The sequence below is a fragment of the Salvelinus fontinalis genome, chromosome 4 (assembly GCF_029448725.1).
Source record: "Salvelinus fontinalis isolate EN_2023a chromosome 4, ASM2944872v1, whole genome shotgun sequence".
NCBI lineage: Eukaryota > Metazoa > Chordata > Actinopteri > Salmoniformes > Salmonidae > Salvelinus > Salvelinus fontinalis.
The window spans coordinates 20,538,095-20,553,720 of record NC_074668.1 but is presented as its reverse complement, the minus strand read 5'-3'; the positions used below and the strand labels follow the sequence as shown (position 1 = coordinate 20,553,720).

General features: G+C 44.8%; 1 long non-coding RNA gene across 1 annotated transcript; it reads left to right on the top strand.

The window, feature by feature from the left end:
* Positions 1-11,680: 11,680 nt before the first annotated feature.
* Positions 11,681-14,822, top strand: LOC129853302 (uncharacterized). Its single transcript, XR_008759110.1, has 3 exons — positions 11,681-12,244; positions 13,678-13,849; positions 14,141-14,822. It is a non-coding gene; the product is annotated as an uncharacterized LOC129853302 (long non-coding RNA).
* The last annotated feature ends 804 nt before the right edge of the window (positions 14,823-15,626 follow it).

The following is a 15,626-nucleotide window of genomic DNA, read 5'->3' as shown; positions in this document are numbered from 1 at the left end:
CGCCTATTTCTACAATTTCTCTTCTTAAATTCAGATTTTAAACCCAACTCTAAATTTAACCCTAACCTTAATCCCACTGCTAATCTTGTGTAAAAAAAGCATTATTTTTTTTCACTATATAGCCACATACTTTGTAACTAGTGACAACCAACTTTTGTCAGCTAATTGTGAACGTCAGCAGAGGAAGAGGTGAAGCGAGAGGGATAACTGGACCCAAAATCTGTCTTCTCCAGCAGGTGTCGTTTTTCGTTTTTTTCCCCGCTCACCAAGCCCGAAGTTTTATTTATTTTACTATGCAAGTTGTCCTTGATTCCCAACATTTTTTGATGACTTATTTGTTACCAGTGGCGTATTTGATCAAATAGAAGTTTCGTAATGTTTAGGTTAAGTAGGACACGTGACATTCCGGCAACTTTGAGAAACCCCATTCGGAGTTGTGCTGTCGTTTACTTTCATATCTGCCCTCTCATTGGCTAGAATGGTCCTGATCATTTCTCCTCGACTGCCTTCCATTTTTAAATAAATGTATTTTAATTGTTAGAGCAACCACATGGTTATCTGGTCAATACAATGGATAATCTGTGACCTCAGTCATTGCTTTGAAATGCAACCCCCCAAAACGCAAATGTATTGAGCCCTGGATGTGACATTAATAACTGAGATTTTTTTTTTTATGAACAAGCTCACAAATTATAAAACGTGCTCATGATTTATAAAACGAGCTCATGAATTATAAAACATGCTCACAAATTACTAAAACATGTGCATGAATTGATATAAAACACGCTCATGATTTATGAAACAAGCCCACAAATTGTAAAACGTCCCCAAATGTCTAGGGAGACAATATCAACCACCCATTCAGACCCCTTGACTTTTCCCACAATTTATTACAATATAGCCTCATATCCCATAATGACAAAGTGAAAACAGGTTTTTAAAACAGACACCTTATTTACATACGTTTTCAGACCCTTTGCTATGAGACTCGAAATTGAGCTCAGGTGCATCCTGTTGCCATTGACCATCCTTGAGATGTTTCTACAACTTGACTGGAGTCCACCTGTGGTAAATTCAATTGATTGGACATTATTTGGAAAGGCACAGACCTGTCTATATAAGGTCACATAATTGACCGTGCATGTTAGAGCAAAAACCAAGCCATGAGGTCAAAGGAATTGTCCGTAGAGCTCCAAGACAGGATTTTGTTGAGGCACAGATCTGGGGAAGGGTACCAAAAAATGTCTGCAGCATTGAGGGTCCCCCTCCTACGGCCTCCTCCACGTCTCCTGATGTACTGGCCTGTCTCCTGGTAGCGCCTCCATGCTCTGGACACTACGCTGACAGACACAGCAAACCTTTTTGCCACAGCTCGCATTGATGTGCCATCCTGGATGAACTGCACTACCTGAGCCACTTGTGTGGGTTGTAGACTCCGTCTCATGCTACCACTAGAGTGAGAGCACCGCCAGCATTCAAAAGTGACCAAAACATCAGCCAGGAAGCATAGGAACTGAGAAGTGGTCTGTGGTCACCACCTGCAGAATCACTCCTTTTTTGGGGGTGTCTTGCTAATTGCCTATAATTTCCACCTTTTGTCTATTCCATTTGCACAACAGCATGTGAAATTTATTGTCAATCAGTGTTGCTTCCTAAGTGGACAGTTTGATTTCACAGAAGTGTGATTGACTTGGAGTTACATTGTGTTGTTTAAGTGTTCCCTTTATTTTTTTGAGCAGTGTATATTGGTCACATATAGATGGTTAGCAGATGTTATTGCGAGTGTAACAAAATGCTTGTACTTCTAGTTCCAACAGTGCAGCAATATCTAACAAGTAAAATCTAACAATTCCACAACAAATACCTAATACACACAAATCTAAGTAAGGAATGAAATAAGAATATATAAATATATGGATGAGCAAATGTCAGAGTGGCATAGGCTAAGATACAGTACAATATAAGAGAATATAGTGCAATAGATATTATAGAATACAGTATATACATATGAGATGGCTAATGCAAAATATGTAAACATTACTAAAGTGGCATTAAAGTGACTGGTGTTCCATTTATTAAAGTGGCCAATGATTCAAGTCTGTATGCAGGCAGCAGCCTCTGTGCTAGTGATGGCTGTTTAACAGTCTGATGGCCTTAAGATATAAGCAGTTTTTCAGTCTTTCTATCCCAGCTTTGATGCACCTGTAATGACCTCGCCTTCTGGATGGTAGTGGGGTGAACAGGCAGTGGCTCGGGTGGGTATTGTCCTTGATGATCTTTTTGGCCCTCCTGTGACATCGGGTGCTGTAGGTGTCCTTGAGGGCAGGTAGTTTTCCCCCGGTGATGTGTTGTGCAGACTGCACTACCCTCTGGAGAGCCCTGCGGTTGTGGGCGGTGTAGTTGCCGTACCAGGTGGCGATAGAGCCAACAGGAACCTCTCAGTTGTGCATCTGTAAAAGTTTGTGAGGGTTTTAGGTGACAAGCCAAATTTCTTCAGCCTCCTGAGTTTGAAGAGGCGCTTATGCGCCTTCTTCACCACACTGTCTGTGTGGGTGGATCATTTCAGTTTGTCAGTGATATGTACGCCAAGGAACTTAACTTTCCACCTTCTCCACTGCTGTCCCGTCGATGTGGATGGAGGGTGCTCCCTCTGCTGTTTCCTGAATTCCAAGATCAACTCCTTTGTTTTGTTGACGTTGAGGTTATTTTCCTGACACCATACTCCGAGAGCCATCACCTGCACCCTGTAAGCTGTCTCGTTGTTGTTGGTAATCAAGCCTACTACTCTTTTGTTGTCTGCAAACATGATGATTGAGTTGGAGGCGTGCATGGCCACACAGTAACGGGTGAACAGGCAGTACAGGAGAGGGCTGAGCACGCACCCTTGTGGGGCCCCAGTGTTGAGGATCAGCGAAGTGGAGATGTGGTTTCTTACCTTTAGGACCCAATTGCACATGGCGGGGTTGAGTCCCAGGGTCTCAAGCTTAATGATGAGCTTGGAGGGTACTATGGTGTTGAATGCTGAGCTATATTCAATGAACAGCATTCTTACATAGGTATTCCTCTTGTCCAGATGGGATAGGGCAGTGTGCAGTGTGATGGCGATTGCATCGTCTGTGGACCTATTGGGGCGGTAAGCAAATTGTGGGTCTAGGGTGACAGGTAAGGTGGAGGTGATAGGATCTTTGTCTAGTCTCTCAAAGCACTTCATGATGACAGAAGTGAGTGCTATGGGACAAGAGTAATTTAGTTCAGTTACCTTTGCATTCTTGGGTACAGGAACAATGGTGGCCATCTTGAAGCATGTGGGGACAGCAGACTGGGATACGGAGAGATTGAATATGTCTGTAAACACACCAGCCAGCTGGTCTACGCATGCTCTGAGGACGCGGCTATGGATGCCGTCTGGGCCGGCAGCTTTGCTAGGGTTAACACGTTTAAATGTCTTACTCACGTCGGCCACGGAGAATGAAAGCCTACAGTCTTTGGTAGCGGGCCGCATCAGTGGCTCTGTATTAGCCTCGAAGCTGGCAAAGGTGTTAAGTTTGTCTCGAAGCAAGACGTTGGTGTCCGCGACGTGGCTGGTTTTCCTTTTGTAGTCCGTGATTGTCTGTAGACCCTGCCACATATGTCTCATGTCTGAGCCATTGAATCTATACTGATATTTTGCTTGTTTGATTGCCTTGCGGGGGGATTGAGTACTCTGTTTGTATTCTGTCATATTCCCAGTCGCCTTGCCATGGTTAAATGCGGGGGTACTCGCATTCAGTTTTGCGCAAATGCTGCCATCTATCCATGGTTTCTGGTCAGGGAAGGTTTTAATAGTCACAGTGGCTACAACATCTCCTATACACTTCTTTATAAACTCACTCACCGAATCAGAGTATACGTCGATATTATTCTCTGAGGCTACCCAGAACCTATCCCAGCCCGTGTGATCAAAACAATCTTGAGGCGTTGAATAGTCCTTAACACAGGTACTTCCTGTTTGAGTTTCTGCCTATAAGAAGGAAAGAGCAAAATGGAGTCGTGGTCAGATTTGCCGAAAGGAGGGCGGGGGAGGGCCTTGTAAGCATCGCGGAAGTTAGAGTAGCAATGGTCCCGTGTTTTTCCAGCGCGAGTGCTACAGTCGATATGCTGATAGAATTTAGGTAGTCTTTTTCTCAAATGTGCTTTGTTAAAATCTCCAGCTACAATAAATGCAGAAATATGGTTTCCAGTCTGCATAAAGTCCTGTAAAGTTCCTTGTGGGCCGTTGTGGTATCGGCTTGGGGGGGGGGGGATACACGGCTGTGACAATAACCAAAGAAAATTCTCTTGGGAGATAATACAGTCGGCATTTGACTGAGGAATTCTAGGTCTGGTGAAGAAAAGGACTTGAGTTCCTGTATATTGTTACAATTACACCATGAGTCATTAATCATGAAACATACACCCGAGAAACCCGAGTATGTTGCAAACCCTGATGTCTCTCTGGAAGCAACCCTTGCATAGAGTTGATCAGGCTGTTGATTGTGGCCTGTGCAATGTTGTCCCACTACTCTTCAATGGCTGTGCGAAGTTGCTGCACATTGGCCGATACTGGAACACTATGTCGTATATGCCAATCCAGAGCATCCTAAACATGCTCAATGGTTGACATGTCTGCTGAGTATGCAGGCCATGGAAGAACTGGGACATTTTCAGCTTCCAGGAATTGTGTACAAATCCTTGTGACATGGGATTGTGCATATCATGCTGAAACATGAGGGGATGGAGGGGAATAAATGGCACGACAATGGACCTCAGGATCTCATCACGGTGTCTCCTTGCATTCAAATTGCCATCGATAAAATGCAATTGTGTTTGTTTTCGGTAGCTTATGCCTGCTCATACCATAACCCCACCGACACTATGGGGCACTCTTTTTCACCCTGGTGAGGAAGACGAGCGCGCAGATGAGTTTCCCTGAGACGGTTTCTGACAGTTTGTGCAGAAATTAATTGTTTGTGCAAACCCACCGTTTCATCAGCTGTCTGGGTGGCTGATCCCACATGTGAAGAAGCCGTATGTGGAGGTCCTAGGCTTGCGTGTTAACACGTGTTGTGCGGTTTCAATTGGACATACTGCCAAATTCTCTAAAACGACTCGAGGCGGTTGAGAAATTAACATTACATTCTCTGGCAACAGCTCTGATGGACTACAACATAGCTATCTTCATCACTGTGATGCTGGTCAGGAAACTGGTGTTGACCATAGTGTCAGAGGTACTACACTTTCTATCTCTCTCTATCACTACAAAAAAGCTATTAAATTATTGCCAGATAATACATTTTGGACTAGTCATTAATGGGGCTAACATTGTCCACTCCTGGTTTAAGTATGTCCTGACAACTTTTTAACTGGCAGTATTCTTCCATCACATTCCTCTCTCTCTACCCCATCTCTTGTTCCCAGGGGGACTAGTTGTGTTGTTGCTAATGAGAAAGACCTTGCAAAGACCATCCAGACCCATCTCATTCCTCAACCTGTTGTTCCCACTGGTAGTACCCCTGTCCACCCTCCCCTCCTGGCAGGGGGAGATTCACGTCCGGGCCCTAGTCAGTTGTACAACTGAATGCATTCAACTGAAATGTGTCTTCCGTATTTAACCCAACCCCTCTGCATCAGAGAGGTGCGGGGGGGGCAGCCTTAATCGACATCCACATCATCAGCGCCCGGGAAACAGGTTAACTCAGTGGCAGAACGACAGATGTTTACCTTGTCAGCTCAGGGATTTGATCCAGCAACCTTTCGGGTTACTGGCCCAACGTTCCTACCCGCCAGGCTACCTGCCGCCCCATGAACATGGTGGTGTATGTGGGAGACAGCAGCAAGGGGCATGGTACGACCAGGACACAAATGACACCACCTATTTGTTCTCAACATTTAATTCCCTTTAGTAAAAAAAAAAAATATTCAGCATTAAAATGTATTGTTGCTATGGATTTATAAACTGAAGGATGCCTAATGGCATGCACATGTTTGTGTTAGTGCACACGTGCATGCGTGTGTGTGTCCATGCCCATTTTCTATGATTCAGTTTATTTTGAGGGAAAACACACTCCACCAGTGATCTAGTTTGTTATGATGTCAGAGCAGAAGTGTAATGATGACACTGAATGAAGTAATGAAAACATGAGGGTGATGTCTCTGGCAGCCCCTGAAGTACTGGCTCAGAAACCCTACAGCAAGGCAGTGAACTGCTGGTCCATCGGAGTCATCAAGATGTTGAGGCCGCTGGATGACTATATGGTTACCACCACAGGGTCCTGTTGATATTAATGTACTGTGGGTGTCTGTCTGTACTACAACCCACCCAGAGACGTGGAGGTGGCAGGATGACTGTAAGGGTACCACCACATGGTCCTTTACATGTTGACGTACTGAATGAACAGTACCACCAGCAGGTAGAGGAAGAGCAGAAACGGGCTGCCGTCCAATGGGCAGGCTGCAGGCTGCCGTCCAATGGGTTCCAGTGTAATGGGGTTAAGGTGTGTGAGGGTGTGTATGTGTGTGGTGTGATGAAATGAGGGGCGAGATGGGCTGGGCCACGAGGAATGTGTGTTAAAGTGTGTGTGTGTGTGAGAGAGAGAGTGTGCAAAAGAGCATGTTGTGGCAAGAACAGAATAGTGGAAGAAATCTCTCCTCCTCTGTGCCACACCTTCTTGCCCCTCTGGAAATATTTCAGACAAGGTAAAGTATGTAAAGTATGTCTATATCTGTCTATACCTTTACTCCCCGTCAGTTACATCACTGATTTATTTGACTAACCTAACTGCTATTATGTTAAAGAGAAAATGAGAGAGAGGATTAAAATGACAGGAAGAAAGAAGATATGACCGTCTAATTTCTTCTCAAAAGGGGGTTGGATCAAATGGAATAAGACTTGTGTAAATAAGCAACGTGTGTGTGCATGTGTGTGTGTTTGGGGAGGGGATGTTAAGCATGCTTGTTGTAGTACAGTTCTGTACCCTGTCCGTGTGTGTGTGTCTATATCTGTGTGTCGTCCCCAGTCATCCATTCCTCACCTGTTCTTTGGTCCGTTGCTGAGGCTGCCTCCTACCAGTGTCTGTAGGGAGGGCAGAGCAGAGCGGCTCAGCTGCTATCTAACTCGGTCATCGCCTGCCACCGGCATCATCTCAACACCCACAGCCACTCCTCCACTGCAGACTCCTCCTGCCTCTGCCTCTCTGCATAGTACAGCACCTAGAGCCCACAACCACCACCTCACAGCCCAGCCCAACACAGCCAGGCCACTAGTAGTCTGTCAATACAACAGACCACTACAGAGATGGACAGAGAAGATGTCAATAAAGTAATGTTCATAAGGCACAACACGAAAGAAACTGCAATGAAATGGGGAGGTAGAATACTATCTGAACTTGTGCAATATCAAATGCTTGTTTTTGTATATTTCGTTGCAAGTTGTTTATAGTGTGTACTCTAATGAGCATAACCTAGCTCCAATAAAGAACATGTTCAAATCAATAGTGGACAGCATCAACAGGGTTGAATTCAGGTGTGCAACAATGTACACGTTGAGTGTTTGTGTGTTTTTGGGTGAATGAATGAATTGACAATGGATGAGAATCCTAGGCTGGATGCCTGGCTGGACATAATGTAAAGTTTGCGGGAACAGTACATGCACAAAGCCTCTCGATTAAGTGGACACAACGCAAATTAGTTAGTGAGAGCTACACAACGGACACAACCACAAAACAAAGCCAGGTAGCTAACTAGTATGCCCAGGCCTATACCTTAGGGAGGGTGTCCAATTTATTTAACAGTAGAAGGGGAGGGTCATATGAAAATATGTTTAACGTTGGGGAGGGCGGGGTCATTTCTTTTCATAACATCTTGAGTTACCCCTCCAAAAATAGCACATGGCTAGCATCACATTTGCTACCAATTTAACTAGGCTAGTTTACTAGGTTGCCGGCCCTTAGCTAATCTAGCTAACATTAGCTAATGTTGGTGATTATGTCAATCTGAAATAAAAACCTTAACTGCTTTCGGAAATGAAGTCTTTCAATCATTAGATGGAAAGTTCAATGTAATAGCCTACAGCACCTAGAGCCTACAGCACCTGTCCACTTGTGAACAGGCATTATGATTCAGCTGGTGCTGTCTGGGCAAAGCTAGTAGGGTTCGGTGTGGACAGCAATGGGTACACCAGGCGGGCCTGTACACACTGGCTGTATGGGTATCAGGGGGTCGGGCATATCTGAACCAATCAGCAGCAGAGGTTGAGCTTGGGCTACCCATGGCAAAGGCAGCTTAATGAGGTGGTTGTATCATCTTTGGTGAGCTGCTACTGGGCAGGAGTGTTTGGAAAGGCCTAGGTTGTCTGTGTTGAATGCTTGACCTATCCCATACTTCTTGAAAGGTTTGAGCAGGGGGGGACACATCAACGATAACTGAGGCACCTTGCTGTTGCACAATGTCTTGTCGAACTGTCCTGAGGGTGAGGGTCTCAGGCTCAGAAGTGAGGTTTAGTTGTTGAAAAGCCTGTGGAAGGATGATGCTACGAGCCATCGTCAAGCACGGTGTATGTCTCCAGGGCTCGGTCTCTTGTAAAGTAAGACTTTCACGACCTTAAGCATTACTTTTTCCAATTGGTTGGGTCTGTCCAGGTACACCTTGGTCGTAGGGACACAAGCTTTTCCATGAAGGCACGGTGGTCTTTCTTGAATGGCTCAGGCATATCACCTTGATAGAGGGCTGCGGCTCTGCTTGATATGCGTTTAGCCCAGGACTTCTTCTGCAACCAGGCTGCCAAGTCATGTAGGGTGTACGTCTGGTCTGTGCCAGTCCAGAGGATGCTGCGATCGGAGCAGTACTCAATGAATTCATCCCGGTAGCTTTGTGGCATCTTGCTCAAGAGCCGGTCGACGTGGGAACCACATCTGAGCTCATAGCCGTTCTGCCCCTCAAGTGTCCTGAGCATGCCTACCAGTGAGTGGATAGACAGGGCAAGGTGTAGAAGGCTTCTCAGAACCTGACGGCTGGGGAGTTTAGGATGGTAGCTAGCTCACACTGGATGAGTTGGAGGAGCTGAACATACTTGTCCTGCATGGCTTGTAAGGCAGCAGTGTTAAGGTCTTGGGTCGTGCACGTAGGCCTTAGCGAGCTTGACTGCACTGTAGTTTCACATGGGCCACGAGCACTTGATACTTATACTGCTCATTTAGGTGTCTGTGACTGCCCATCAGGTCGTTTAGGGCCATCTTGAGGGCAAAGTAATACTTTCTACCGCTCTCAAAGTAGGGCAACAACGGCTTTGGAATGCAGTATAATTAGGCAATCAGCTGATCCATGCCAGGTGGTGGAGCAGGCTCCTGGTAGGGTGCCATCTGCCCCGGGGAAGGATATGCTGCTGCTGGATTGGGATAGGGCATGCCTACGCCTGGATGGAAACCTAGTGCTGCTGGAGCTGAATAAGGGATGCTTTGTCCTGCAGGTAAGTAGGGTTTACCTGGAATAGAGTATGGTGTAAATCCTGGTGCAGGTTGTGGCACTGCAGATGCCTGCGGCTATGGAACCCTGACCTCTCCACCGGACGTGCTACCTGTCCCAGACCTGCTGTTTTCAACTCTCTAGAGACCACAGGAGCGGTAGAGATACTCTTAATGATCGGCTATGAAAAGCCAACTGACATTTACTCCTGAGGTGCTGACTTGCTACACCCTCGATAACTACTGTGATTATTATTATTTGACCATGCTGGTCATTTATGAACATTTGAACATCTTGGCCATGTTCTCTTGTAATCTCCACCCGGCACAGCCAGAAGAGGACTGGCCACCCCTCATAGCCTGGTTCCTCTCTAGGTTTCTTCCTAAGTTTTGGCCTTTCTAGGGAGTTTTTCCTAGCCACTGTGCTTCTACACCTGCATTGCTTGCTGTTTGGGGTTTTAGGCTGGGTTTCTGTACAGCACTTCGAGATATTAGCTGATGTACGAAGGGCTATATAAAATAAACTTGATTTGATTTGATTTGGTCCAGGGTATGGCGCTGCAGGTGCTGGTCCAGGTATGGAGCCTCATGTGCTGGTATGGGGTATGAAGCCGCATGTGCTGGTTCGGGGTATGGAGCCGCAGGTGCTGGAGCTGGGTGAGGAACCACGAGAGCTGGAGCAGGGTGCGGAACCACAAGAGCTGGAGCAGGGTGCGGAACCACGGGAGCTGGAGCAGGGTGCGGAACCACGAGAGCTGGAGCAGGGTGCGGAACCACGAGAGCTGGAGCAGGGTGCGGAACCACAAGAGCTGGAGCAGGGTGCGGAACCACAAGAGCTGGAGCAGGGTGCGGAACCACGGGAGCTGGTTCTCCTACCTTGGCGTGTTGTTGTTTTCAACTCTCTAGAGACAGCAGGAGCGGTAGAGATACTCTCAATGATCGGCTATGAAAAGCCAACTGACATTTACTCCTGAGGTGCTGACTTGTTGCACCCTTCGACAACTACTGTGATTATTATTATTTGACCATGCTGGTCATTTATGAAGATTTGAACATCTTGGCCATGTTCTCTTATAATCTCCCCCCGGCACAGCCAGAAGAGGACTGGCCAGCCCTCATAGACTGGTTCCTCTCTAGGTTTCTTCCTAGGTTTTGGCCTTTCGAGGGAGTTTTTCCTAGCCACCGTGATTCTACACCTGCATTGCTTGCTGTTTGGGGTTTTAGGCTGGGTTTCTGTACAGCACTTTGAGATCAGCTGATGTAAGAAGGGCTATATCTTTTTTTTTTTAAGTGCCTTGGGTAGGCAGGGAGAAGACGATGTGAGTCTTCATTGTCTCTGCCTCTTTCTCCTAGGTTGGCGTGTTGTGGTGGTGTCAGTGGGACCAAGCTGCCACATGATTCATCAGATAGTAAGAGCAGAGGAGCCCCTCACCAGCACTGAATTATCTGGGTTCTGGCTGCATCAACACTATCCTTTTATGAAAGGATGTCACAAGCTTGGCTAGCTCTAGCTCATTAGCTACCTTCTGTAAATGCTACTGCCTGTTCAGTTGTGTAGCTATTGCTTCTCGGTCCTGGTGAGCTTTCTCCTGTTAACGCTGCGCTTCTTCCTGTTGTCGCTGAGCTTCTCTGGCTTCGCTGCTATGCGTTGACACTCTGTTGACGTTGTGATCTTGCTCTAGCTGACGTTGTGGGTTATAAAATTCCATGAGCTTCATTCTTTCCTCTAACATAACTTTTTGGAGGTCGGATAGGTCTGGGATGCAACTCACCGATGAGTGGGCACTATATCTGGAGCTGGTAACACTCCTCTCTGAATGGATGTCTGCTCGACTACTCCTTTGTCCTAATGAGGGGGGTGCCTGGTTGGCTACTTTGAATAATCTCAAATATAAAATATATTTTCATTTGTTTAACACTTTTTTGGTTACTACATGTGTCATGACGTTGGGTTGGGGGTAGGTTTATGACAGTCATAAATACCTCTTTCCCCCTTTTTCTCTCTCCCTACTATAACTGATGTGACATAAGGAAACCCATGGGTTAACATAGAGATTCTGGGTAACATCAGAAGTTGGGGGAAATGAACTATATTCTGGTAATCCAACCAACTGTACATATGCGGTGGTACTTAAGGTATATTATGTCAGGTCGGTTGCCCTCTGACACATTCTCATCAATGATAGAATGACATACTGTGAAAAGTCTAAACGTCAGAGGTATCGGATTCACATGGAATTGTTGTTTAATTCAAATGTTTGAATATGACATTATTTGTGAAGAGATGAAATGTAATTTTAGCTTCCAAATGAGAGATCTGTGCTTTCATAAGTTTCTCTGCTCACAGTGGTCCGCCCCTGTGAAGAGGAATGGGTTATAAACCTTTCAGACACACCCCTCTCCCTCCACTATAAAAGCCATTTTCCCAGAAAATAACTTCCTGTTCCGGGTACTCTAGGATGACGATCCAGGGTCAGAATGGTTCAGATAATCACTATAGATGAAGCCAACATCAGCATGGACTTTGATTGTGAATGGTATGAACTTTGAACTCGTGTTCACTACAGAAGTGATATCTCCTAGCCGTTGAGTTGGCAACAGCTGCTACAAACGCAGGTTAGGAAGGACAGTCCGAGTATCCCGTCTTCCACACACAACGTTACTACAAAGTATCCCGTGACAACCAGAGACATTCTCCAAAAGACAGAGGACTCGGGTTGGCGATACGTTCTTCCATCTACCACCAACCTACTGAAGCGCAGCTCAGAGTAAATATGTATTGCATTTTCTTTCTCAAATGGGCGGTAATTTAGAATGCATCAGATACTGATTTACGAGAGCACAGCTTTTGCCCTGTTCCGAATCTCCCGCTCTTTCACTAAGACTCAGCCCATTCCCTTTGTGTAACAAGCTGTCATATCTATTCCGCCCGCTAGGGACGTTTTCTGTATGACGTAATTTGTGATCAAGTTATGATCTAATTGTATGTGTGATTCTGTGTGATTAGTTAGGTATTTAGTAAATAAATAATTAAACCCAATTTTGTATTGCTGATTCAACTTGTTAGCCAGGATTCTTGCAGATAATCAAGGACTTACAACTTTCAGATGAGACTGAATATAATGACGATTAATGTGACGGCTATTTAGTAAAATATTACAAAATCTTTAAGAGTTTATTCGAAAGATAACAGTTCTATAAATATTCTTTCGTGGTGTCCCTCTCTAGTTAATTAATATTTACATGATTAGTTCAATCAGGTAATATTAATTACGGAGAAATAATTTTATAGAATAGCATGTCATAGCAATCAATCTGGCATAGTCAAAGACACGACACATGATTACATATGTGTTACTTCATAGTCTTCACTATTATTCTACAATGTAGAAAATAGTTAAAGTGAAGGAAAACCCTTGAATGAGTAGGTGTATCCAAACTTTTGTATGTTAAAGCATTTTAGTTTCATTAATAGGGCCTTAATATGTTGAAATGGAACCAAATGGTCTATTTTTGTCTTCAGTCCTTTTTAAATAGGATAGATGGGCGATATGGGCTATGGTATAGGTCGAATGTGATAGTCTGCCTATAACCAGCCTGAGTTGGCCTTTAACTTAAATCCTATTCTATTCAGACTTTAATCAAATTGGAAATTAGCTATTATCAGGCTGGTTCTCGAGTGTGGGAAAAATCCACCCGCACTAGACCCCCCCCCCCCCCCACCTATTCAGCCAGTCAGGAGCCAATACTTCTTTTTACTAAACGTATGTGATAAAATAGTATGCAACGATGTGTACATAGTATGCAGTTTAAGTATGTAGCACGTGAGTATGATATTTGGACACAAGCCAGTGTCATTAGGGAACACAGAAGCACCTTTTTGTCAGGCAGTCTCCCTAGCCTAGATTAGTGATGCAGAATAGTACAATTGATCTCTGAGAGTTGCCCATGGCTGCCCACCACTATTGGACCCCAAATAATGGTTTGCCCTAGAAATAGGCAAGGACCTGAATGCTGCTATTTCCACATGCTTTTAGCTTGTTTTGGAACAGCTGAGCAGTTTTTCAGAACAGTTGCTGCAGTAGGGGTATTCAGACATTGTTGACAAAGCAATGAAACATTAAGCTGATTTTGCCAGACATAATTGCTATTATCTTTTGCTATTATGGTCTTGAGGGTAACATTGCTGCTCACTGTGCAGGTGGCTGTGATGTTCTGGACTATCTCTATGTTGCCACGCATTGGCTCTAGTTATGAGCTCCAGGATACCATTCATGCTTTGAAAGACGAGAATGTCCACCTTCACCTCCGTCTGGAGAATCTCACCCGCGCTCTCCGCAAACTGAAGCATCTGCTCTTGGATCACTCAAGAGGTGAGCACTTATGGATTCAAGTTTGTTTAGTTTATATTCATATAATTGTACAGTAGGTGTGTGCCCACATTTAGTGCTTACATATCTGTCATAATATAAGCCTAAATTCCAATTCCATTCCACACAGACACTGGAGGACAGCATGACAACTCACTGCATGCCTTGAATGAATGGACACAACATGGTAGTATTATATTTACAGGATACAAAAAGTATCACGTTTCTATGATGCAATTAACCGCTGGCAATACTACATCTGTACCAATCTCCTCAATCTTCCTGGTTTTCCAGGTATCGGTCCTGAGAAACTTCACCTGCTGGAACAGGCTTTCTGCTGGCCTGATCTCCAAGGAGCTGCCAGTCCTATTTTCATCGTACCTGCCTTCTTCCTCCTTACTCCAATCATTGTCTGGTTGAGCCATCTACTTTTCTGACTTCTGTGAACTTGAGAATACAGAAATCACTATTGTTAGCTTGGTCCCAGATCTGTTTGTGTTTTCTTGCCAAATCCGCCAACTCCTATGGTCAGTGTGTCACGCATGAGTTAGTGTAGGATCCCGTATTATCGGCATATTAAACAATGTTTAAGAAATATAATACCTTCAACAGTGTTATCCTGTGATCAAGCCATCAATGTTTTGTGATTATTGGTGTTTGTTACGTTCCCCAGTTTCTGTGTTCTGTTTTGTATTTTAGTGTGTGTGTTTCAGGAGATGGCTTCCTGAAGTACTCCCCAACCAGCTGATTGGTCAACCCCAGGCTAATTGGTGATTGGAGCTGACCCCGCCCCCTCGTCAAGAAGCAGCTGACTCTAATCACCATTGCCACCCGAAGATAAAAGCCAGTGTTCTGCCCCTAGAGATCGGTAGAGGAGAGAGATTTGAGATAAGGAGTAGAGATTTGAGATAAGGAGTAGAGATTTGAGATAAGGAGTAGAGATTTGAGATAAGGAGTAGAGATTTGAGATAAGGAGTAGAGATTTGAGATAAGGAGTAGAGATTTGAGATAAGGAGTAGAGATTTGAGATAAGGAGTAGAGATTTGAGATAAGGAGTAGAGATTTGAGATAAGGAGTAGAGATTTGGAGATTGAGAGAAAAATTAGATTGTGATATAGTGTGGGTTGTGTATCAGAAAGTGTGGTATGTACTGTTGTTCTTGGTAGCAGTTTTTCTATGTCCTGTGTTTGTGAGTGTTTGTGAAATCATTAATAATTACTCTGTTTCATTTGTTCCCAGGGGGGAAGGAGAAGGCACTTTGGGAGTGCTTAGGCAAGAGGCCTGCGGGCATACATATACCCGTAGTATATTTACTGTCTAGGCACACTAGGTAAGACCTGGGCGGACCACCCCCTGTATTTTGGTTAGGGCACCAGACGGTGCTAAGTTAGGTAAATTAAGTGGGTAGGCAGGTTAGATAGGAGAGGGGGAACTTTGATATTTACTTTCTTTGCTTTGGTTCCGTCCAGCCCCTTTTCCCCATATTACCATGTAAGAAAATAAATCCTAGTAAACGGTAATTCTGCTTTTGTGTCATCCTTACTCGCACCTACAGTCCATACCTCTTGCACTTCAGAGAGTTGAGTTGTAGCAGGGAGTTGCGTTCCCTCTTCTCAGAGGCGTGCGTAACATAATGGGGGCTCATCCGGGATTCCATTAAACCCACCGGACCCTGCTGCACTGAGCTCTCTTTGGTTAGTGATTGAGGTGTGATGGTAGGTTGTGAGTTTGGATGACTTGTTTAGTTTGTGTTTTCAGTAGATTGTTGTGTACAAGATGG